Raw genomic sequence first — 25,541 nt, forward strand, 5'->3', positions numbered from 1 at the left:
TACACATATCCTCCCATCTAAAGAAAAATAATAACAATGATGTGCACGTAAGGCTTGGCTACAAAAGAAAAGAATCTGCCTAAAGGTATGATGAAGCAAGTGCAAAATCATTTTGGAAAATTTTTCTTGTCAGAAAAATAAATTTCTACTTAGCTGTATCTTTTAATTAGTTACATAAAGAGAGCAACCAATTACTCTGACCAAAAGTTTATTTATTCAAAACTTCTTATTCAGAGTTAATAACCTCTTCAGCTTCACAGTTCTAAATGTTTATTCATATTTGTGCAGTTAATCAGGCTATCAATCTGATTTCTCTATGAAAGGACACTGTTCAGGGCATCTGGATAGCTCAGTCTGCCTTCAGCTGGGTCATGATCCCAGGGTCCGGGGATCAAGTCCCATGTCAGTCTGTCAGGCTCCCCGTTCATTGGAGAGCCTGCTTCTCCCTCTCCCACTCCCCTGCTTGTGCTCTTTCTCTCTCTTTCTCTGTCAAATAAATAAGTAAAATCTTAAAAAAAAAAAAAAAAAGAAAGAAAGAAAAGAAAGGACACTGTTCTGAACATTGTTATATTACACAAACTACAGTTTAATTAAACCATGGACTAATGCTGGTTTTAGAAAGATCAGTCTATAAGTTATTATTTTTATACTTCTAATGTCTATATTAATCCAATTATGAATTAGCAACTTTATTATCATTATTAGTGCTTACTGGTGGCTGATACCATTATTAAGTAATTAATGCAGATTACACTCCAAATATCTTAAAATTCATTCATTCAGCACATCTTTATCAAATGTTTATTAGGTACAATGAACTGTAAAGGATGTTTTAGTGATAAATAAAGGCATTGAACTGGAAATCAAGAACCTTAGTAGTAGTCAACACCTCTTTTTATCTACTAACTCCCATAATTAAAACATAAATATTTAAATAAACCAGCAGGCCAATTTTTCAGAATACCTCCAAGGAAAGTTTGTCTCCAAAGGGACAAACTTTGTTCTGTTTTTAGTATATCTAAACCATATTAAGAAACCCAGCCCATATAATAAGATTTCTATTTCTAACACAGTAGTGAATGCTTGATATTTTTACTTTTTATTTCTAAATGCAGCTAAGTTCTGAGTGTTTCTGTGGAGGAAAGAAAACCCACAACAGAATCATTTGCTTTTTTTAACTTAAAAGGTTAAATCTTCAAGTCATAGTTTCCACAATGAAAACATGTCCACTTGTTGACATGCTCTACTCTAGCTGAAATGACACAATCATTTCAACCCCCTGAATTTAAAATTGAAATGTCTTTTCCTTCTTTCAGAAAAGAAAAAACCACCCTATGATTAAAACTCCCCACAGTTTCTTTTAAAGTGCTTGAACTTAAAAAAAAAAAAAGAAAGAAAGAAGAAAAGAAAAGAAAAAGAAGGAAAATTCCCTATTTATCAGAAATTACTCTTCCCACACAGACACTGTGGCTAGCTCAATGAGTATTGGCAAGTTGAGTTATTTACAACAGTAGGCTTCCCTTCCCTCCATTCCCCCACTCTTTCCAGGAGTACAAGTGGACAGCTGCCTTTGAGGATTTCCTATCTGTTCCCCTGGCCCCTCCAAGCACTCATTTCTTTCCCCTTTCCAGTTGTGGCTTCCCTCAAATTGCTGAACTGCACAGGATGTCCTCTTTTTTTTTTTTTTTTTTTTTTAAGATTTTATTTATTTATTTGTGAGAGAGAGAGGGAGAGAGAGCGAGCACAGGCAGACAGAGAGGCAGGCAGAGGCAGAGGGAGAAGCAGGCTCTCCGCCGAGCAAGGAGTCCGATGTGGGACTCGATCCCAGGACGCTGGGATCATGACCTGAGCCGAAGGCAGCTGCTTAACCAACTGAGCCACCCAGGCGTCCCCACAGAATGTCCTCTTAACCCCACATTAGTTGCCATAGGAAATTCAGTCTTTAGATGATATAATGTCTAAACACCTACTCAAATCTTTCCACAAGAATATCTCTGAATAGCTTTTGAGGTCATTATTTGTCCACCAACACAGTCTTTATTAGGCCATCACCAATATTAAATTATATAGTCACCCAATACTTACTGAGCATCTTTATAATGCCAGTTCACTTTGCTTGGTCCTGCAGGAAAAAATTTACTCTAATGACACTGTGACTGTCCTCTGGGAACTCATGCTCACATGTTGATGCAGGACTACACAGATCTACTACAGAAACACTACTGAAGTACTACAAAGAGGGAAAACAAAAAGCAGAGGGAACAGGAGGTTCAGGAAGAAAGTAGGAGTTGTTGGCATTGCCAAGGAAAGACTCCATTGATATTTTGAGATCCAGTTAACTGGAAGATCAAAGAACACAAAAAAATACTAAAATAAAGAGGGACCACAATTCCAAACAACTAAAATAAAAATTGGCATTCTTTTTTGGAATAAGGATCATCTAACAATATCTAAGTATTTATAGCTCTGGGAGAGATCCCTAAAAAATACAATAAAAATTCATATGAATCAAATTTTAAACCATAGTCATTGAAAGGCATCAAATATGTTCCCCCAGGGACCCAGATGAGACTGGAGCTTCTCTGTAGCTTATTTCCATTTTACTTGCAACAGTCTACACTAATTGGTGCCACTCTCCATCAACAAAGCTCCTTTGGTGGTCTGAATAGCTCAGGTTTAATGAAGCCACAATGAGCCCTTCACCATATTCTTAAAAAGCTTGGCCACATACAACTTCATTCAACAAACATTTGCTGAGCACCCACTACAGGCAAGGTTCTGGGCTGAAAATAAATAAATAACAATGAACAAAATACAGTCCTTATATTAATGCACTCACAACACGAGGGCCTACCTACCTGTAAACAGTTGTCTGAAACAAAATGGGAGAGGCATTGAAAGAGTAAGGAAAGGAACTGTGGACAAACAAAAGAAGAGTGTTGAAATGGAGGAGGGAGAAAGAAATACTCCAGAGGATCTCACAGGAAGGTGACCTCTGAGGAGCAGCTACAAGTATGTTTGCCCTTTTCTTACAGGACAGTAACCAAATTTCTCAGAATGAAGGCAAGAACCAAAGTATTAAGGGCCAAGGGCCAAATTAGAAGAGTTAAATAGGCTCTATGCAGGGATCTATACTTTAACCTTTAGGCATTAGGAAGAATTTTAAGCTACAGAAGAATTTTAAATAAAAATAATTTTAAACAAATCAAAACACAATGAATGCATATTTGTTATCTATATCTAATATCACACTAATGTTAGAATGTTATAATAAATGCTTTATTAGTTACATGTATATGTAATTACTTTGGCAAAGTGGTGTAAGACAGATGGGAGAAATAAAGCTAAAGGCAGGAAGATGAATTAAGAAACTGTTCCAGTAGCTCAAGTAAGAGATGAAGAGAATTTGGACTTAGTGAAAATTGGAAAGAAAGAGAGAAAGGGACAGAAAAGTGCTTCAAATGTATAACTGATAAATCTTGATTTCCAGTTACACGTGTGAGGCTGGGAAACTAAAAATCTGGGAAGATATCCAGGTTTCTGACTTGCAGAGGGGGTAGGTGCAGAATTATCAGTAAGGTATATTGAACATAATAGAAGTAAAAATCTTTGCAATAGAAAAAACTAAGTTGATTGAAGCTTGTTAACTAAGAGGTGCTCATGGATCACTTCAGATAATGAAGAAGACACTGGAAAAATTTATGACAACACCCTGTTCCCCATTTAAAGTTAGATGGGGGGAAATGGAGAAAAGAATTCAGACTGATTATATCTTGGACTAAAAACAAACATTCAACATAAAGGTAGCTGGAAAGTTCAAAAAACTTAGAGATTAAACAAAACACTTCTAAACAACATGAGTCAAAGAAGAAATCTCAAGAAAAATGGAAAAATGTTTTAAACTAAATAAAAATGAAAATACAACTTAGTAAAATTTATGGGATGCAGTGAAAACAGTGCTTAGAGGGAAACTAAAGAAAAGGAGAAAGAACTAAAGTCAATAAACTAAAGTTCCACTTTGCGAAATTAGAAAAAGAAAATAAAATTAAATCCAAAGTAGATGAAATAAAAATTAGAACAGAAATCAATGAAATTGAAAACAGAAATAGAGAAAATCAATGAGACCAAAACTTGGTTCTTTGAAAAGATCAGTAAAGTTAATAAGCCTCTAGTCGGTGTAAATAAGAAAAGAGAGAGAAAATCAAAAGTATTCATAACAGAAATGATAAAGGGGACATCACTACAGATCTCATGGATATTAAAGGAATAATAATGGAATATTATCAACAACCATATGCCCACAAATTTGAAAGCCTAGGTAAAATGGGTCATCCTTGAAAGATACAGTCTGCCAAAACTCACATTAAGAAGTAGACAATCAAACGATGTCCATATCTATTAAGGAAATTGAATCAATAATTAATAGCTTTCAAAAGAGAAGGAACCAGGCCCAGATGGGGCCACTGGTGAATTCTACCAAAAGGGAAGAAATTATACCCATCTCTACAACCCCTTCTAGAAAACAGAAGCAAAGGGAATACTTCCAAACTCATTCTATGAAGATAGCACTGCCCTAATACCAAAAAAAGGACATTACAAGAAAACTACACACCAGTAACTCTTATAAAATTCTCAGCAAAATCTTAGGAAGTAAAATCCAAGAATGTATAAAAAGAATTATATATTGTGATTAAATAGGTTTCATCCCACTTATGCAACACCGAGTCAACATTCAAAAATCAATTAATGCAATCCATCACATCAACAGGATAAAAATGAAAAATCACATAAACATATCAATAGAAGCAGGAAAAACATGTGACAAAACACAAACCCACTCACAAAACTCTCATTAAACTAGGAACAGAAGGTCACATCCTCACGTTGATATAAAGAACATCTACCAAAAAATCTACAGCTAACATGGCATTTAATGGTGAGAAACTAGAAGTTTCACACTACGATCAGGAACAAGGCAAAGACACCCCTCTTGCCACTCATTTTCATTACCATCCTGGAAGTCTAGCTAATAAGACATCTAGCTAATATCTAGCTTATCTAGCTAATAAGACAAGAAAAGGATTAAAGGTATACTAATTAAGACAGAAGAAGTAAATTATCTTTATTCTCAGATGACATGACTGTTTATGTAGGAAGTCTGAAAGTATTGACAGAAATATCCTAGAACTAATAAAACACCATATCAAGGTTGCAGAACACAGTTAAATGAAATCATTAAAGCCAATCATTTTCTCATACACTAGCATAAAATTTGAAATTTAAAACAAAATACGATTTGTCCAAAAGAAGTAAAATATTTAGGTATAAACCTAACAAAAGGGGCTCCTGGGTGGCTCAGTGGGTTAAGCATCTGCCTTTGGCTGAGGTCATGATCCCAGGGTCCTAGGATCGAGCCCCATGTCTGGCTCCCTGCTCAGCGGGGAATCTGCTTCTCCCTCTCCCCCTGCCTATCTCTCTCTCTCACTCTCAAATAAATAAATATAATTTTTTAAAAACTAACAAAATATGGACACTAGAAGATTAGAAAACACTAGAAGATTAGAAAGTATTGTATTTTCCTATATATATGGCTTTCTGTTACACTGAGAACTTTTTAGTTTTAAGAATCATATAGTAAAGCATCTTCTCTAGGGTATTAGTCCATGTAATGAAGCAAATCATTCATGTGTATTAATTAAAGGAATTCAGTACTCAAGGTTACAAATGACTGTGCTAGGAACTGAGGATAAAAAGACCAAAAAGAGACAGCTCTGACCTTATTTAATTTGGGGTATTGAAGAGGGAAAAAAAGACAGTGAGGGGGAAGTCAAAGAGGAGAAAAGTTTAGAGTGGGATTTGGGCTTATATTCCCCTGGTTTGACCTACTTTATATTTTGTATTTCTTCTGGGAGTGGAGGTATAAGAAAAGTCACCTAAGATGGTTTACAACTATTTAAAGGTTTCCTACATGAGGCTCTGTTAACCAGATGGAACATGAGACAGCCAAACCTTGGAGTCACCCCCCTCATGTAGTTTCTTCCCTGAGTAGCATCTGAAAAGAGCAAAGGTATTGACCCCGAATCTATACCATAGGGTGTAAGACGTCAAACCAGAGATCACTAAGACAGGAAAAGTGCTTATCTTCCCAGTAGAAGCACACTTCAAAGGATTAGGCACATACTTCAAAGAGTGTTTACCCTCCTGTCTCTCGGATGCCTTGGTCTAGTAGCCAGTACTAACACCCCATTAGCACCTCATTAGCCAGGGCTCAAGAATGCTGGAAAAGAGTCCGGACCTAGGAAGCATCTCTAGACTGAAACTAAGAGATTCCTCCATTTTTCTTAGCACTTTTATAAATGCTCCAATAGTCATCCATCCCCCAAAAGAATACATATTTCAGTTCTAAAGTTGGTATCAGCTAGACATATGAAACAAAGTAGGGCAAATTTTAACACCCAGTATCATATATCCAAATTTTCCTTTAAAAATGCCCCAAAATTAGGCATCCAGGAACACTCTGGAAATGGGGGTCTCCAAACTCTTTACCTAATAATGAAATATGCCTTCAACATCAGATTTTTACAAAATAACTTGGTCTTTTCTGTTTTCTGTATACTCCCAATTCTGGCTGCCTGTAGACCATTTAACCCAACAATTCATAGTACAACATCTGGGATGTTGCAGACACCAAAATTCTCAAACAGCAGTTCAAAACATTCTTTCCTCACAAAAAGCAAAATCATCTCCCTGAAGATTCTATTATTAGCACATGGAATCTGCTTCCACAGCATCCTGTAAGAGAACTGGAGCCCCCTCTACAAATTTCCCCAGATTCATTCCACATAGTGCCCATCAGACTGAACAGCCACACACACCCTAACAAAAACTGTAGAGTTGCCAGATAATTGAGATTATCTGTAAGTGTTATTTGTAAGTGTTATTTGAATGTGACAGAAAGATCAAGAATTCTAACTTACCAAGGGGGAAAAAGAGTGCGACATCTTGATGGTTTTTTGTTCAAAAGTACAGTATAGCACTTACTCTCTATACATAGCTAGAAAGAAAACTGGAAATATATGATGAAAATGAAATTACTATTATCTCGTTAATTAGTGGACATGTCTGATAAAACTGGTCAGTGCACTTCTTATCTCATGATCTGGTTGAAAGGTTGTTTTCCATAGAATATCGAGTCATGATTCCACTTGGGAATTCCAACTATTAAAGATTGAGAGAAAAAAAATCTTACTTGATATGTTATCTTGTGAAAACACATTGATAAAACAAACATCTTATCTGGAGGTCATTTTGTATGACATAAAAATAGCAAATCACGATGAGGCACACTTGAAAACTAATAAGATACTGTATCTTATACAAGTATCAATTATACTTTAATAAAAAGTGCTCCATTCACAGATCTATACATGTTTTTAAACATTGTTCTGAACCTTCCTTTTTTATTTGAATATTCTATTTTAAGATAGTTCCATATCCATATAAGGATGGCTAAACATTTTTCTTTTTAATGGCTATGTATTAGGTCTCTAGCATTTAACTTTACTTGGGATTATTTCCAGTTTAGTAAACTAGGTGTGATTTTTTATTTATTTATTTTTTTCAGAATCTGGTTTTGGTGTAGTTTTTCAAAAATTTTAAAATGGAAGGCTTTCTCTACTCAGTTTCAGAGAAGATTCACGTTTCAAGTACCATGACCCTTGACCTTTTTCAAAAGGACAACACTTTATTTTTTAAGCACATTTTTATTTATTTATTTGACAGAGAGAACACACACAAGTAGGGGGAGCAGCAGGCAGAGGGAGAGAGAGAAGCAGTCTCCCCACAAACAGAGATCCTGACATGGCGTTCAATCCCAGGACCCTGTGATCATGACTTGAGCCAAAGGCAGACACTTAACCCACTGGGCCACCCAGGCGTCCCAAGGGACAACACTTTAATAATTTGCTAAAATAATTTTCTTCCTTGTAATTGTTTAGTTTGAGTTTTCCCTGTCATCTGATACTAATTTTGGTTATATGTACTTTCCTAGAAAATCATTCACGTATCCAAATTTCTAAATATTTGTGGAAAAAAAGCCTTAAACATTTCTTATAATTTCCTCTGGCCATTTTTTTTTTTCCCCTGGCTATTTTTCCTTCATTTTCTAATCTGTGTGTTTGCATCATCTTCTTTTTCTCTTTAATGAGGTTAACTAGTGATTTATCTATATTGTTGGGAGACTGATTTATGTATTCGCTCTACTATCTTTCTGTATTCTTTTCTTTTTTAAAAAGATTTTATTTATTTATTTGTTTGTTTGTTTGAGAGAGAGAGAGAGTGAATGAGAGCACGAGAGAGGAGAAGGTCAGAGAGAGAAGCAGACTCCCCATGGAGCTGGGAGCCTTATGCAGGACTCAATCCCGGTACTCTGGGATCATGAACTGAGTCCAAGGCAGTTGCTTAACCAACTGAGCTGCTCAGGTATCCTACCTTTCTGTATTCTAATTTCTTAATATTTGCTGTAATTTTTATTAAACTTCTACTTCCTCTTTCTTAAAAAATAGTTTTGCTGGGTTTTGTTCCCCCTAACTTATTCTGTTAAAAGATCATATCATTTTTGCTTAAGGCCATAAATCTCCTAAGCATGGTTTCAGCTTTAGAACCTACATTCTTGGTGTACTTGGGTGGCTCAGTCATTAAGCAGCTGCCTTCGGCTCAGGTCATGATCCCAGTGTCTGGGGATCCAGCCCACCCATCGGGCTCCCTACTCAAAGGGAAGCCTGCTTCTCCCCCTCCTGCTCCCCCTGCTTGTGTTCCCTCTCTCACTGTGTCTCTCTCTGTCAAATAAATAAATAAAATCTTAAAAAAAGAAACCTACGTTATTGTATATAGTGTTTTATTACTGTTTTTTTCTACATGCTCTGTAACTTCAATTCTGAACTTTATCTTAAGCCTAAAACTTATTTGAGAATTGTCTTTCTTGTTGTTGTGTTTTTAATTCTAGATGGTTGGGGTTTTCTTATTTTCTTACTTTATTTCTGTAATAAATTTCAAGCTTCAGTGTATTGTGATCCATGGCTACATTATGCCCTCTTTTTTCTAGTTTACAAATTTATTGAGGTTTTCTTTGTGCCTCAACATAAGTTTGTCTGTTTGTTTTTAATATTTTGAAAGCATTAGAAATGAGACCATGTTCTCTGATTTCAAGTCAAGGAGAATGTGCATACATATATATACACACACACATACTATATGCATGTGTGTATACACACACATACTATATGTGTATATATATTTCGTTTACATACATACATACACACACTATATCTATCTATATGGTTTAGATTTCATCATGTACCTTTTCAAAAGATGGGTATTCTTCTCCCTGTATTCCTTTATGTCCAAGATGATGTGTTTGTGTCCTATGTACTCAAACAGCTCAGCTGGGTCCAAACTTCTCAGACTGCCTGGCTACACTTTCCTCCCTCCACAACTTTCCCTTCTTGGATTCATTGTTTCCCTTCTGTGACCTTTCATTTCACAAAATTAATACTGTCTTTAATCTACTTGATAACGTGGAGAATTATATGTTTGAAATGTTTTTTTCTACTTATGGGCGTAAATCCTACTCTGATGCGAATTAGTCATCTGGTCCACATCATGAAAGTAATAATAATAATTTGAGGACTCTCTCCATGCCATTTCACATGGATTAGCTCCTGTTCCTCCTCCTTTTGCATTCAATATCTGTGTATAAATCCCGTGCTCATGCTTTCCAGTAAATGATATCCTTGAATGAAGAGAGTTCTTTCAGGACCGCTCAAGACTGGTGTAGGAGGAGCCAGGGAGAAAAACTGGGACAGCAAATAACTTGAATTCAAACATATTTTCTCAAAGTACTTTCTCACTAATTTTCAGGCCTGGGTGTGTCCCCAGTTACAATGCTGCCTGCTTTCAAGTTGCTAAACCTCCATTTTTCTGTCCCCATGCCCAAGACAGGGTGAGGAGGCTATCTTGCTGGGGCACTGTGGAGCACCTCTGGTGTTGTCCATAACTCCTTAACAGACTAGCCTAAAAATAATGTAGGTATTTTTATATCCACATGCATTTTTACATATCTGCATAATACACATAGTAAGTGTACTATGAATTTTGCTGATATAAAGGACGTGTAGTACACAGTTTACAAAATAGTCACAAAAAGATCATTGTAAAGTCTTTAGAGCCAATTGATTCTCTCAGAATGCTTTTATTGAGTTTTGCCAAATTTGTTCTCAGCCTTTAGATGTAACTGACAAGGCAGTGTGGTTCCGACACAAAGGTTGGATGATATGGGCAGTTATTAATAAGATGAAAGAGAAACAGCAAAGATGCCCATCTGGGAACCTCGTACTCTCATCGGTCACTTGAGAGCTTACTAACCAAACCAAATAATAGATTCAAACACTAAAAGGATACTTCTCAACTTTTTGTGCCGCAGACATGACACTGTTCATTTGAATCAGCATTATTGTTTTCTCTATCACTTTAAGTCCAAATAATAAACAAATAATAAGCGAAGTGCTGAGCTCTAGCATTTGCACATTTTCATGGTATAATATTCCCACAATGGCTGATTTCAAACTACCATTGTGACATCACTGATCACAGGGTTGGGAGGAAATGCACGGAAGAGCACTTTCATATAACATTTTCACCAATCGGATACAATTGATGTAAATACCTCAGGAACATATGCAATAATAAAATATGGTAATTAAGGAGTGATGAGTTTTGAGTACTTATTACCTTTATTTTTAACATTATTGTAAGTTTATAATTTAATTTTTCATGACTGTTTTTTAACGATCAACTGGCAAAATTTCAAAAAAATTTACGAATTGGCTCTAGAAAGCGGACCATGAGCCGACGCCAACATACGATGGTGGTCTTCAGCTGCTGTGATTCCCCAACAAATCCGTTTGCCTTCTAACATCTTCCCTCTTCCTAGTGGTCAGACTACTCGTAACAAAAAGGGATATCTTCATCATTCTGTGCACACAGCCTGACCCTGCTCCTCCCCGGCCATGTAAGCCTGAATTCAACAAGCTTCCTGCAGTTAATCCAAACCCCCAGACCCTGTCATCCCTGAGAGAGATCCTTGGTTGGGCTTTTCAGGACTGAGCACCCAACTTGTAAAGCACTCCAGTCATTACTGGGGATCAGAGATGTATGTGGCAGCAGACCGAGGTCATCTCAGTTTGGTCCTAAAGTCACTGTTTCCCACACCTATACTTGGCTGGCATGGCTTGCATGTGCCCAGTTTCCTTGAAGATGGCCCTTGTTATTTCTTTTACACCATTGTTATTTTGTATTATTTCAAGGAATAAACGGGGATGCAAACACATATCCTCTGCCATCTTTAGCCAAAAGTCAGCATTTGGTCTTTAAATGTAAACATTTTCACTTGAGAGTCAGGTTCCTCTTTGTAAATGCCCTTGAGATATATAATCTAAAAGAGGTACCATGAGAAAATTAAGTATGTCAGTACCAAAATAAATGTTCCTCACAAAAGAAAGTGCTGAGCATATAGGGAATGATCACAACAGTGGGAGAAAAAACCCATCTATATGTTAGGACATATGCCAATGATATACAAATGTTTAAAGAACCAGATCTTTTAATCCCCAGCTGAAAAGCATTATACACATTGTTTAACGATAAGAAAGGAGGAACTATCTACATGTGTTTCCCATATAAACGGAAGAGACAATTTTTGAGGAGGGAAAACAAGGACATTGACTCACAATCAAGTCATTCCAAAGTGGTGGAGTTTGTGGTATTTATTCCCCGTGTGTGGAACATTTACAATTAAAAAAAAAAGATAGCCCACATCATTCCCACAAAGTCTATTTGCTGAAAGGAAACATGTCATTGCACTGAAGAGCTCCAGAAGAAAAGCAGAGGTATGTGATTAACATTCTGTGTTTCTTTCTTTTTTAAATACAAATTTGTTTCAGAACATTTTGAGATATATCCTAATATTTAACATAGGAATACTTGAGCAAATGCTCATTTGGGTGTGTGTATTTGTTCTTCAAAATTTTCCTCCAAATGAGAGAAGGAAAAAAAAAAAAGACAATACGACCTAGAGCAAAATAGAAAAATTTGTTTCTGGGAAGGACGTGAAAGGATCCGTGAGACAGCAACAAGGCATTCGATGTGACGTTACTTATCAGGCCCAAAGTTGGCTATCTTCCCACAGGAAGGTGTAGGAGGGTAGCCCCAGCAAATCTTATCTTCGAAGCGAGATAGATGGTCCCTAGAGGAACGATGACTCCATCGAGTATTCACGGAAGAGTTTCCAGATAAATAATGTCTTTCCACAAATAATTTGCTCTCGAAAGGCAGCCCCCAGACATGGGAAGCCGAAGGAGTGGCTAAGGGCTATGGAATGTTCTGAACATGAACAGTAAAGAATGTCAGTCTTTGTAACTGAGAAATGAGATCACTTTGAAAAAAAAGAAATGTCTAGAACCAGGGCTATTGCACAAGGAAGGCACGTTTTTTGGAGCCTCAGAAAAAATTGCATTCTCAAGATTAATCTTTACATCTCTTTCCAGAGGCTTCATTCAAAAGTTGACACTTTTGTACAAAGAACAGCCTAGTGCTGACTGTGACAAGCAAGCCACATCGCCAGCGATATACTAGGGACTCATAAATCTGCGGGAGAGAGGGCAGCACGCTCGCTGCATCCCTGCAACCTCTCCTTGCCCCCGAAATTTGGAGGCTTGGAGTAAAAAGAGAAAATAAAGGCAATATAGAGTGTGAGAAGAAAGTAGCCTAATATATAAAATGAAAGACAAAGGCAGACTGGATTATGCCAGCAAGCCATCTGCACAGCTGAAGGCTTCTTCCAGCAAAAAAGGCCCCACTGTTCCTGAATCAATTGCTTCCTATTCACAGGCTCACTGTATAGGGTGAAATTCAAAATGGCCCTCGGGAAATTCTTGCCAATCCTGTGGGCTGATTTTAGGCTCTATTTTTCTCTTTCTTTTTAAGACCCGAGGATGTAAGTATGTATCAGTGCTGTAACCTTGCCAGCATTCACTGGAATGAGTCAAAGGGACCTGGCATTAAATCACAGGAATTTGAGCTGCTAATAAATACAGCAGGCCCCATCCATTGTTGATTAATTCTGACTGAAATCTAAACACCAAACAACAAACACTCTTCTGAACTGCGCTGGTACCCATTAGTTTGATGTGTTTATTAGACAGGGCTGTGTTCTTTCAAGTTTATTAACAACAGATTAAAAAAAAACTGCAAACAAATCTAGGTTTCTTTTTATGATTTAAAAGTACGAGTACCATTTGCTAATGTTTTTAGGGTTTGACAGCAAATCCAAACAAAGCTAAAACATACCATCATGTCAAATTAAGATCCTGGTACAAAGTATGAATAGTTATTGTCAATGCACAGCTCCCGTTATTCTACAAATAATCAAAATTTCTACCTAAGTTTGTAACTTTCAAAGTTGTCATGTTTTTTTAAATCCATCTCTGAATAGAGATTTAAGGAGTATCATAGGATGAGATGTAAAACCTCTACAAGTGATATAATCTATTGCATACTTTAAAAGATTATAGAAGATATTTCATGGTATTTGCTTATAGTTATCATATAGCAGCCTTCCTAGAGGTTCATTCTAAATTGGGCCAACTAATACATGGACATGAATATGCGGTATATTATGTATTAACAGAGCTTAAAAGTGAAAAAATGTATAAGAAAATATTCAGTGTGCAAAGATAGTCAATGATGCCTCAGTACCAAGAATTCAAGAGATCAAAGCCCACAAGTATAGATTTTCAAACTTTTAATATTAACTCTGGCTCTTAATTCTTGGGTAAATCCTTGAAAATGTCCAAGGTATATACTTTTAACAACCTGGTAGAAAACACTAAAGTCCCCCAGTCTCAAAAAAACCCAGTTTCTGCTATTTCAAGTTCATCAGTGGAAACAAAGATACAGAGACACATAAGCCATATTTACAGCCCAGGAAAAATTCCATAAAGTATATTTACCTTAACTTAAGCTGTCTAAAAACTATAGATAGATTTTACTGGCTTAAAGATCATGTATATATAAGGAGATATACATATACATATGTATATGTATGTATATATATATATATATATATATATCCTGTTAATAGTTTCTGCAAACCATGTAACTTTAATAACTCTTTAAGTAATGTGTGAAGAGGTGAATAATTTTCAAGTTTTGACTAAACAGAAGACTTCTCTTCAAATCTAGAGTCTTGGGAGAGCCACCATATCCTAAGGTCATGTGAGGCAACATCTTGATTTGAAAAGCCTTCCATAAGTGCATCTGCTATTGCATTCATTAAATATTCCAACCCAAATCTGTCACTGCAATATCTGGATTCTCCCCAGAGCTTCCCAGACCACCAGAGCTCAGCAACTCCAAAATTAAATCATTACCTCTTTAATCCTAAATCATGTCCTCTTAATTTTTACAGCATGTAAACTTCTAAGCTCTTATACTCTGCTTTTTTCATGAATGCATAAAAACAACGAAAGTGAAGATCAGAAGACAACTTTAACAGATTATAAAATTGAATGGTCTATTCAACCCAAAGGTTACCGTTATTATAGTAGTACTGGTGGTGATTATGATTATGTGAGTCAAGAGTAATGTTGGATTTTATGACATGTGTAAACAAATCCTTTTTACCAAAAGAAAGCATTATAATCATTTCAAAGACCATATGGTATGAAAAATACTGCACTGTGTCTAAAGTGGTAAAGATCCAAGCACCTCATTAAAAAAAAATGTTATGTATGTTTCATCTAGTGTGTCCCTCCATGACTAATTGGTTGATAACTGAGTAGAGAGAAGAAAAGATGAGGGAAGAGGTGTAAAGAAAAGGGAAAGGGAGGGGCAAAGCAGAGAGAGGAAGAAAGGAAAAGCATTTATTGAAGCACAACGTAAATAATAATAATGACCTGTCAATCAATGACAGGTAATCATGAAAACTGAAAAATAAAAGGATAAATGATACTAATTACCAACAACTAATGACAAATATTCTGCCTCTATCAATTAAAAAGTTAGCATTTTATAAAACTAAACTTTGCATTGTCAATTTTTTGACAAATACATCGATACAATTAGTGTCTTGTTATCTTTCAAGGTAAATGCAGAAAATGGGTAATTTTATGAAAAATTCATTTAGTTTTTTTTTTAAATCCAATTTTAAGTAAAACTCCTCTATCCAAAAAGTAAATGGTACTTTAGGTTGGCATCCTAGGCCCTTAATAATGTAGTTCTACAGGAGTTCCAGATTTATTTCCTATGGTGCCCTGACTTCGCATTCATGTGGTTTTCTTCCTGCCCTTTGTTTTATGTACAATGCTCTTCCTTCTATATCCATCCATCAGTTCTCCAGAGACTACCTCAAAGAGAGCAGATTTAATGAAAAAAATTTAAGCTCTGAAACAGATAACCTGATCCAGAGGAAATCTAGATAAAGGAAATATGAACAATAGTTACATAAACTACAGTATCTTAAAATTGTAAGCTTATATATAGCTTCCTCCTAAAATTGCACCAAGAGCAGGATTATTATTTTTCTTAAAGATTTTATTTCTTTATTTGACCTAGAGAGATCACAGGTAGGCAGAGAGGCAGGCAGAGAGAGGGAGAAGCAGGCTCCCCACCGACCAGAGAGCCCAATGCGGGGTGTTCGATCCCAGGACCCCCATACCACGACCCAGGCCGAAGGCAGAGGCTTTACCCACGGAGATACCTGGGTGCCCCTATGAGCGGGATTATTATCAATCTCTATATTCATTCAAAAATCAGCCTTCTTTTGGACCTGTTAATTACTTCTTGAGTTCCTACCATATTCTGAGTACTATTCTCCCAACATCAAGGTGTTATATCTTCTACCTTTTCTTGATCCCCAGGTTTTGTCCTAAACCACCCTTAAAACCACTTTGACACTTAACACATTGTGTCCTTTTTGGTGTTTGGGTTTTTTTGTTTGCTTGCTTGTTATTGATTTTTCATGTCCTACAATATTAAAAAGCCCTCAAGAGCAAGGTATTTGTCCTTAGAGCTCCCAAATGCCCAGCATGTGGCACATAGAGAATGCGTGGTGATCACTTGTTGAATTAAGACACAAAGTTAAGGGGCACCTGGGTGGCTTAGTCAGTGAAGTATTCAACTCTTGGTTTCAGCTCAGGTCACGATCTCATGGCAGTGATAGGATCAAGCCCCAGGTCCGGTTCCCAGCTTGGCGTGGAGTCTGCTTCAGATTCTCTCCCCTTCTCCTTCCCACTCTCCGAGACTCTCCTCTCTCAAATAAATTTTTAAAATCTTTAAAAAGAAAAAGAAGAAGAAGAAATAAAGCTGACTTTTAGAGAATGAGATTCAGAATACAAATCCACTTTAGCACCATGAGCAGATAGCTAAAGCCCAAATCACAAAACATGAGAATGGATTTCTGAAAACAGCGCGGGTACAAATGAAGAGAACCAGCAAAAAGGACCCTAGAGGTACAAAAAGAGCTATCAAAGTAGTTTTCTCAGAGGCATAGAGCACAGTGCAGTGCAAAACCTAAATCCCATTTTTGTAAGAATTGGAAGCATGTGTTCTGCCTGGTCTCAGGAATTTCCCTATGCTGGGTTCCAAAAAGCAAAGGAGAAGGGGACCAATGGGAAGCCATACAATTAAGCTGTAATTACAGAGAGCAATGGAGGAAGAAGAAAAACTGACTGGAAAGAAACAAACAGACACATACCCAAGGGTCCCCCCCAAAATAGCTGCCCATCTCCATAAGAAAAGTAAAAGCTAATCAAAGTTTTACCCAAAAGCCTGAGCAGGAAATACAAATTACAAATGCAGACTGGTTTCCAGGAAAATTTGTTTTCACTGAGGGGATAAATAGCATGACTAGACATTTTTACCATTAATTTGAAAACCTCAAGGAAGTAATAGTTTCTATTATGCTAGAGCGCAAATCCGTAGATACAAAATGCAAGAACCCAATGAACGATAAGGCTACTGGAGAAAATGCAACATGAACTTACAGCTCAAGGAAGGAATGGAGGAAAAAATGAAATTATCACATAAATGAAGAGATCAACAGGATTAGAAAATAATACATAGGGAAAGTAATAAAAAAATTTTTTTTCAGATCCCAAGGAAGAAAATTAAAATAATAGAACCACACTTACTCTTAAATATAATTCAAGAAATCTTTCTGAAATGAAAGAGAATTTGAATCTATATGCTAAGGAGTACAATGTGTCCCAAGAAAAACTGACCCATAATTATCAACAAGGATAGCAACTAATAACATTTAAAGAAAAGGTCTCCTTGGTGTCTCAGTTGGTTAAGTGACTGCCTTCAGCTCAAGTCATGATCCTGGAATCCCAGGATGGAGTTTGCATTGGGCTCCCTGCTCAGCAGGGAGTCTGCTTCGCCCTCTGACCCTCCCCCATCTTGAGTGCACTCTCTCTCTCTCTCTTTCTCATTCTTTCTCTCTCAAATAAATAAATAAAACCTCTACAGACAAAAGTAAGCATTGGGAATTCAGGCAAAAATACCAAGTGACTTACAAGAGAAAGAAAGTCAATCTCACATACTTTGCAAAAAGCAAAATAGGATTAAACAACAGAGAAGCCCATGTACAGTAGAAGATAGTGGAAATGTAACTATACCAGATCTAGAAGACAGAGTAGCTACAAACAGAAAATCTTTCAAGGAAAGTGAGCATATGATTTTTCACTCAAACTATCAATCAAGTATAAAGACAACAGACAACACTGCACATGCAAAGAATCAAGAAATATTCCTCAAGATTATCTATTTCATTAAAGGAGACTCTGGACAAAGAGGCTCAGGGCAGATTGCTTCAGGTATGGAAGTAAAGAAGGAGCCAAGAGTTTGAATTTGAATTGTGGTGAAGTATGGTGAATCAGTTCCTGTCCACTAGAGCTAAGGTACATGCAGTTATATGAACCAAACTGGACTTCAGTATACTCTTCATCTATTCTAATACTCTAGGGTCCAGGATCAAACAACAGCTGCCAAAGATCCCTGTGTATCAAACCATTCCATGAACTCTTCCAACCTTGCTGCCAAATTTGGTAACTATACTGCCTGATGGCCTCTGATTCCTTCATGCCTTCCTCCTTGAAATCAGGTGATAAATTTCTATAGCACTATCTCACACCTTACTTCCTATAAAGCTGTTGTCACTGCTCCAGTGATGGGCCCACATCACCCTATTTCTCAATGCCTGGTAGAGAGAGTATGTTCTGAGCCCTTTAGGATACACAGTGAAGAAGTGAGTGAGTGGATATATATGATAAATCCACTCCTAAATCTTTGGATCCCTTCATCAATTTTTACAAAGGATTTTCTGACATCTTGATTTCATCAGGTCTCAAGCCAACTAATGAAGACAGTGAGGGACCAGTCCCATATTCTCAAGCTTGTAGTACGCTCAGAGTATCTAGTAAGTGAACCCAGATCAGGGCAATAAGCCTGAAAATTTTGTACTTCCCTTCCTGCTCCAGCATCATTATATTCTGTCACATGCCTTTCCCCCAGATTTCCTCTGACATGTTACCTAAATTTTGGAATGATTTTGTTACATCAATATCTCATTCCAGGCCATATCTGTAGTTGTATCCCTAAGGCATATTGGGATTTGCAGGTATAAAGTGACAAAGGGTGATAGAGGTAGAGACTGTGGGGACCAGACAACCCTTATAAACTGCCTCAAATGAGGCACCACTAGCCTTACCAGAGAGGTAAGGAGGAATGCCTCTGCTAGTTAAGGCAGCACACAATGATTTTATGATTCAAGGCACTAAGATTCATCCAAATCTACACCAAAGGCCATATTTAAAGTATCTGGCTTCACGTTTACTAATTAATATCTTATGTTCTTATAAGAGATTTGGCAAGAATGTGAAGTCTTCTCCTATTGGAACACACAGGCTCAAGTTCCTTTTTCTCAGCTATATTAGCTTTTCAACTACAAGATAACATATTTATTTAGAGCAGTCAAGGAAGATTCCTGGACCCAGTTTCTTGAGCCAAGAATTTAGAACCTTGAGCCTGCCACTGTTTTCTTCAACATTTTCCTGCACAGCCAGAGACAACTATCCTACCTCATCTTGAATTTTTCATTAATATCCCAATGTTCTAATATAATAATATATACTTGGTTGGACAAAACACACATTTAATATAATACCCAGTTTGAGGCTATCACGATGATATTTTAGGTAGCTTTTTTGGGGGCCACTACGTGCCATGAACTACTACTATTTCGTTTTCCAATAGTAACCAGATAGTAACTGCATTCAAATCCAACCAAGTCAGATAACAAATAACAATTTTCTGTCTTTAAAGACCTAATCCCATAACCCCACTTCTACTATTAAATATTGTATCCATGGAGGTTCAACCCAAGAAACAAAATATGTTCTAGCTATTGTGACAATAAAATATTTAATTCAGGGAAAAAGCTGCTTCTGAAACCATTGGAATGTCTAGGACATCAGGAGTTAGGAGTCTGCCTCTGGAAATACTGAATTCAAAAACATATCACAGTGGCTATACTCTAGAAATTAGAAAGCTTCAGCAACTGTCTCTCAATAACTCATGAAATGGGTGATCAAACACTAGCACACTGAATGCAGCTCTACAACTACTGCAACTTCATCTCTTTTTTTTAAAGATTTTATTTATTTGACAGACAGAAATCACAAGTAGGCAGTGAGGCAGGCAGAGAGAAAACGGGAAGCGGGCTCTCTGCTGAGCAGAGCGCCTAACACAGGACTCGATCCCAGGACCCTGGGATCACAACCCGAGCCGAAGGCAGAGGTTTTAACCCACTGAGCCATCCAGGTACCCCAGCAGCTTCAAACTTTAAGTTACACAGGTCAAGGAGAGTCTCAGGAGGCTGCCCAGCTACTACAATCTCAGAAACCAGTATCGCAGGAAACTGATTTCAATCACTTAAAATTCTTCCTGGCATTCATGTTTCCATGACCTTGATTGCCATTAAAGGTAAGAAAGTGACTTCTGCCTCACTTCCTCTCTTCCAAATATCACAAAAGTACATCTAATTGGCAAAATCTGGTTGGTATCCAGAATCCTACTGGGCAAAATTCCAGAGGCAGAGCAGACTCCCTGGAGACCACATGTCAAAGGTATGCTGAAAGATAGACTCTGGGTCATGGGAAGTCATAAGACATTCTGACAGTTTTTTACCTTCTATGACAAACAAGCCAAATGGGAACCCCATTGCTTTCTGTAGTCTCTGCAACCTTAACACCACTACCACCCACCACCATTTACCTAATTCACACCCACCTCTGACCACCACTTGGTCTTAATTTCTTACTTCAGCCTCTTATAGGGAGAAGCATATTCTGAGCATATATCACACTATTTAATCACTCACTCCATTAGTTTGGCCCAGATTATACCAATAAAATAGTGATCAGAAATGTAACCAAAGCCAACCAGCAGAGACAAATTATGGCATAAAACTAACTAAGGTCCAGTTTAGGATTCTGAAAATATGAAGCCATTACTGAATAGTGGAAGATGTAAGAGGAGCCTATGTGTATGAGCAAATGATGTATTTATCTCAGAGATAAAAATTGGGGGTCATTTATACATTACATACATTTATAAAATACACATATATTAACATTTTAATGTTGATATAACAGGTTCTCATACTTGAGTAAGTTCCAAGTTCTAAGGTATATATCTAAAGATCTTTACACCTCCATAGGACTTAAGAAAAAGGAAGGATTTTAGCAATCATCTTTTCCATGCTTTATCCCAATAACCTAGGGTGCTATATAATGTCTCTATGTAATATCATCTTGGTGAAAACACCTCTGCAACCAAAATTTTAAAATGTTTTATTTATTTATTTATTCAGGCTCTTAAAGAAATATCAGAAGGACAATTGTATTCTTTTATACAAAAACTGTCCAAAGAGAAATTATCTGTCCCCTTACTGCTTTCATTAATACTCTATACATACTTTGTCATCATTTCCCTAATTTCTTACCATCAACAACCATCAAAAATAGACACCCAAACCTTCTCTTGCCCCTCTCTTATTTATTAAAAGATCTACTTTGCCTGTTTTCATTAGTGTTTCTCCTTATTTTTCCCAAAGTTCAGAGATCCTAGGAGCTGATTAACCCAATAAAACTAACTCCTCACTGGGAAATGTTTTGAATGATAATATATGAAAAATTGGGGGACCTTGCTGTGTATGTATATATTCATAAAATGGGCCTATTTACCCCCATGACCAAATAGAAAACCAAAACTTGAATCATTGGATTGAGCATTTTACACACTAACCCAATGGATGTGAGTTCCTGCGTCTTAGAAAAACTGAATTGCCAAAAAAGGAAAACTGACTGGAAACAATTTTTGGATTTGAACTAAATCAGCAGGTAAGCTGCTGTATTTCTGCCAATAGCCAAATCACGACAGCACAGAAAAAAGCCATTTCTCCTAGACTGGGTCCAAGAAAAATTAGAAAAAATCCAAGGACACAATTTCTAGTCAGTTCAAGAGGTTTCATCTAAGAGTGATGTGCAAATCTCCAGTTAGGTAATTTCTTCACTAATAGAGAGGGAGAGAGAGCAAACATTTGTTAGTGATGGCCCTTAGCAAAATGTTTTCTTTAAAGGCAATTCTATTTCCATGTCTATTTCAGAAGAGCCTGTAGATTGGCCTATCAATCTCAATGAATTCATGAGAAGCCAGTTATTTAGTCAAACAAGAAATGTCAAATATGATATGATCCATTCCAGAAACCACAGAAAAGGCAAAAAAATGAATGAATTCTGGTTTATGCAAGAAAGGAATTTATTAATGTCAAAGAGAGAAACTTGAATCTAATCCTCAAGAGAAAATATATGCAACAAAATGTACACCTCTAAAACATGTTACTAATAAAAGTACAAATTAAAAAAGAAAAATTTATGACATTTCCTAATATTTTAGTTTGTGCATAAATAAGAACTAATTTCTTAGTGGAAAGAACAATGGTTGGGATATAATAGGAGCTCTGATTGGCTTCTAGACTCACAATTTACTAGTTGTATATTAAAGGTTCCATCTTTTAACTTGGTCAGCTAGTCAGTAATGCAATCATCCATTTATTGGATGTCTAATACATTCAAAGTAACAAAAATTATGTACAGAACAAAAACAAAAGCCACCATTACCTGATGGAGCCTAGACCCAGTTCAGGGGAAAGAGGTGTACATTAAACAAACAGAATCTCATATAAATATATGATCATTAAGAAAGAGCCAGGAGAGGGGCTCCTGGGTGGCTCAGTCAGTTAAGAGTCTAACTTCAGCCCAGGTCATGATCCCAGGGTCCTGGAATCAAGTCCCAGGTAGGGTTCCCTGCTCAGTGGAACCTGTTTCTCCCTCTTCCTCAGCCGGCCCCTCCCCGCTGCTCATGCTCTCTCTCTCTCTCTTTCAAATAAATAAATAAAACCTTAAAAAAAAAAAGAGGAGAGGAGAGGCAAGGCAAGGCAGGGTAGGGCAGGGCAGGGCAGGGAAGGAGAAAGAGAAAGAAAGAAAGGAAAGAAGGAAGAAAGAAAGGAGGGAGGGAGGGATAGAGAGAGGGAGGGAGAAAGGAAGGAAGGGAGGGAGGGAGAAAGAAAAAAAAAGAAGGGCCAAGAGGGAGAAAAAGGAAGTAGGAGAGGAAGTGATGTTTAATCTGAGACTTGGTATGAGGAGTTCGCTCGGCAAAGAGTGAGTTAAGAGGACACCTCAGGTGGCAGAAAATGCATGTGCAAAGGCCATGAGCCTAAAAAGAAGTGTATTTTAAGTACCAAATGAAGGCCTATACTATTGAGTCATGTAAGCGAAGAAGAGGGTGACTTCAGATGGGATTGGACAGGGTAGGCTGGGGTCAGACCATGCAGATTTGTACCACGTAGCTTAAAGAATATTCATATAACATGGATAAAAATTGAAGGTTTTTAATGATGGAAAAGCTGGGTATAACTAATAGTATAACCAATAATTTCTGTAGATCTCCTCAAACGTGAAATCTAAACTCCTTACTGTGCCCTAGGTAGTATAGCATAATTAGAAAATAACAAAAAAACTGTCCTAGGAACAACTGTAGTGGAAGTAAAAATAGTCACTTGTTTTCCCTATAGCTGGTATGCTACCTTAATCAAATATGTCTATCCAGTAGGGGAGGAAGAGTATGCTGTTTAAAAAGCATGTGGTAGGAGCGCCTGGGTGGCTCAGTGGGTTAAAGCCTCTGCCTTCAGCTCAGGTCATGATCCCAGGATCCTGGGATCGAGCCCCGCATCGCGCTCTCTGCCCAGCAGGGAGCCTGCTTCCTCCTCTCTCTCTCTGCCTGCCTCTCTACCTACTTGTGATTTCTGTCAAATAAATAAATAAAATCTTAAAAAAAAAAAAAAAAGCATGTGGTAACTATATTCCCCATTAGAAAATCAGAACATGAAAAACACAAACGTCATAATAGAAACAAAACAAAAGCAAAGGAAATAAAGAGGAGTTTCACATAAGAGAAAACTCAAATTGTTAATAATCTTATGAAAAAGTATTCAATCTCCTTAATAATCAAAGAAAAACAAATTATGGAGAAGAAGAGGCTTTGGGGGTCTCTTATATTAGCCATTTAGATTGGCCAAAACTGTTTAAATGTTGGTATGTGTATAGTGGGACTGACACCTCCACGCTCTGCTGGCCGGGCCTGCAAATGAGTAAAACCTTCCTGCAAAGCAAACTGACACTGTGTGTCATGATGGCTACAATATTTGGTAATTATACTTCTAAGACTTTATCAAGAAAAAGAGTGAAGAGATATATGATCTTTTTAACTTTAAGGTTTAATGTTATGTTATTCATTTTAGTGAAAAAATGAAGAACCTAAAACTACAAGTATTTGACTATCAGGGAATAGTTAATGAGACATTAAATGATATAATATGCAGCTAAAAAATTCACACAATAATATGTCTAAGTGTCATAATTGAGAAAGAAATGTTTTAAAGACTATTGTGTGATGTTAACTGACTAGAATTTAAATAAAAACTTGGGGAAAAAAAGACTAATGTGTGAGGTATACAACAAAAAGGAATAAAGCTTGGCTAAGATACACTCAAAATAAAGCTTGGCTAAGATACACTCAAAATATGTGATCAGGGGGGCGCCTGGGTGGCTCAGTGGGTTGAGCCGCTGCCTTCGGCTCGGGTCATGATCTCGGGATCCTGGGTTCGAGTCCCGCGTCGGGCTCTCTGCTCAGCAGGGAGCCTGCTTCCTCCTCTCTCTCTCTGCCTGCCTCTCTGCCTACTTGTGATCTCTCTCTGTCAAATAAATAAATAAAATCTTTAAAAAAAAATATGTGATCAGAATACTGAGTTAGGACTATTTCTGACAGTATAGAAGGGCTAAGAAGACAGTCAAACTCTTGGGGATCAAAGGGGTATGGATTCTAGTGATTCTCCTTCTTGATTACTGGATTGCTGAAGGAGTGTATCTTAAGAAGTAAGGTGGTCAGGGGTGCTTGGGTGGCTCAGTGGGTTAAGCCTCTGCCCTCGGCTCAGGTCATGATCTCAGGGTCCTGGGATCAAGTCTCACATCGGGCTCTCTGATCAGCAGGGAGTCTGTTTCCCCCTCTCTCTTTGCCTGCCTCTCTGCCTACTTGTGATCTCTCTCTGTTAAATCAAGAAATAAAAAATATTAAAAAAAAAAAAAAAGAAGAAGAAGAAGAAGTAAGGTGGTCAAAAATAAACAGGGCATCATAGGAACAAAAGTGAACCTATACAAAATTTCAATTTCCAAAACTGAATTAAGGTCATACTAGAATGCTAGTGGTCACAGAAAAGAAACTAGAGGAAGAAACTACAAATAATTTTAGGAGAAAGACAACATTATCCTCGGCCTAGAAAGACCTAGCAAACAAAGGCGGGGAAAAGTATCTTGAAATAGAAATTAGAATGAAAACTAAATTGTCAACAGAAACAATGGAACATATTCAAAATTACAAAAGAAAAGACCACCAACCCAGAATTCTATACTCATTGATGGGGTTTCTTTCTTTTTTTTTTTTTTAAGATTTTATTTATTTATTTGAGAGAGAGAGAGAGAAGAGTGAAAGACCAAGAGGAAGAGACAGAGGGAGAGGAAGAAGAGGGATTGAATCTTAAGCACACTACCCACTCAGTGCAGAACCCAACACGGGGCTCAATCTCATGACCCCAAGATCATGAACTGAGCTGAAGTCAAGAGTTAGATATTTAACTGACTGAGCCACCCAAGCACTCCCACATTACTTAATTTTCTAATGAAAAACAAAATTTACACTCATAGACTATTCCCAACTTGGTCATGAAGTTTTTTTCCTAAAACATTGTTAGATTTGGCTTACCTGATATTTTGCTTAAGAATCTAGTATGTATATTTATGAATGAGTCTGAC

The sequence above is a fragment of the Neovison vison genome, chromosome 11 (genome assembly GCF_020171115.1).
Source record: "Neovison vison isolate M4711 chromosome 11, ASM_NN_V1, whole genome shotgun sequence".
In the NCBI taxonomy this organism is placed as follows: Eukaryota; Metazoa; Chordata; class Mammalia; order Carnivora; family Mustelidae; genus Neogale; species Neogale vison.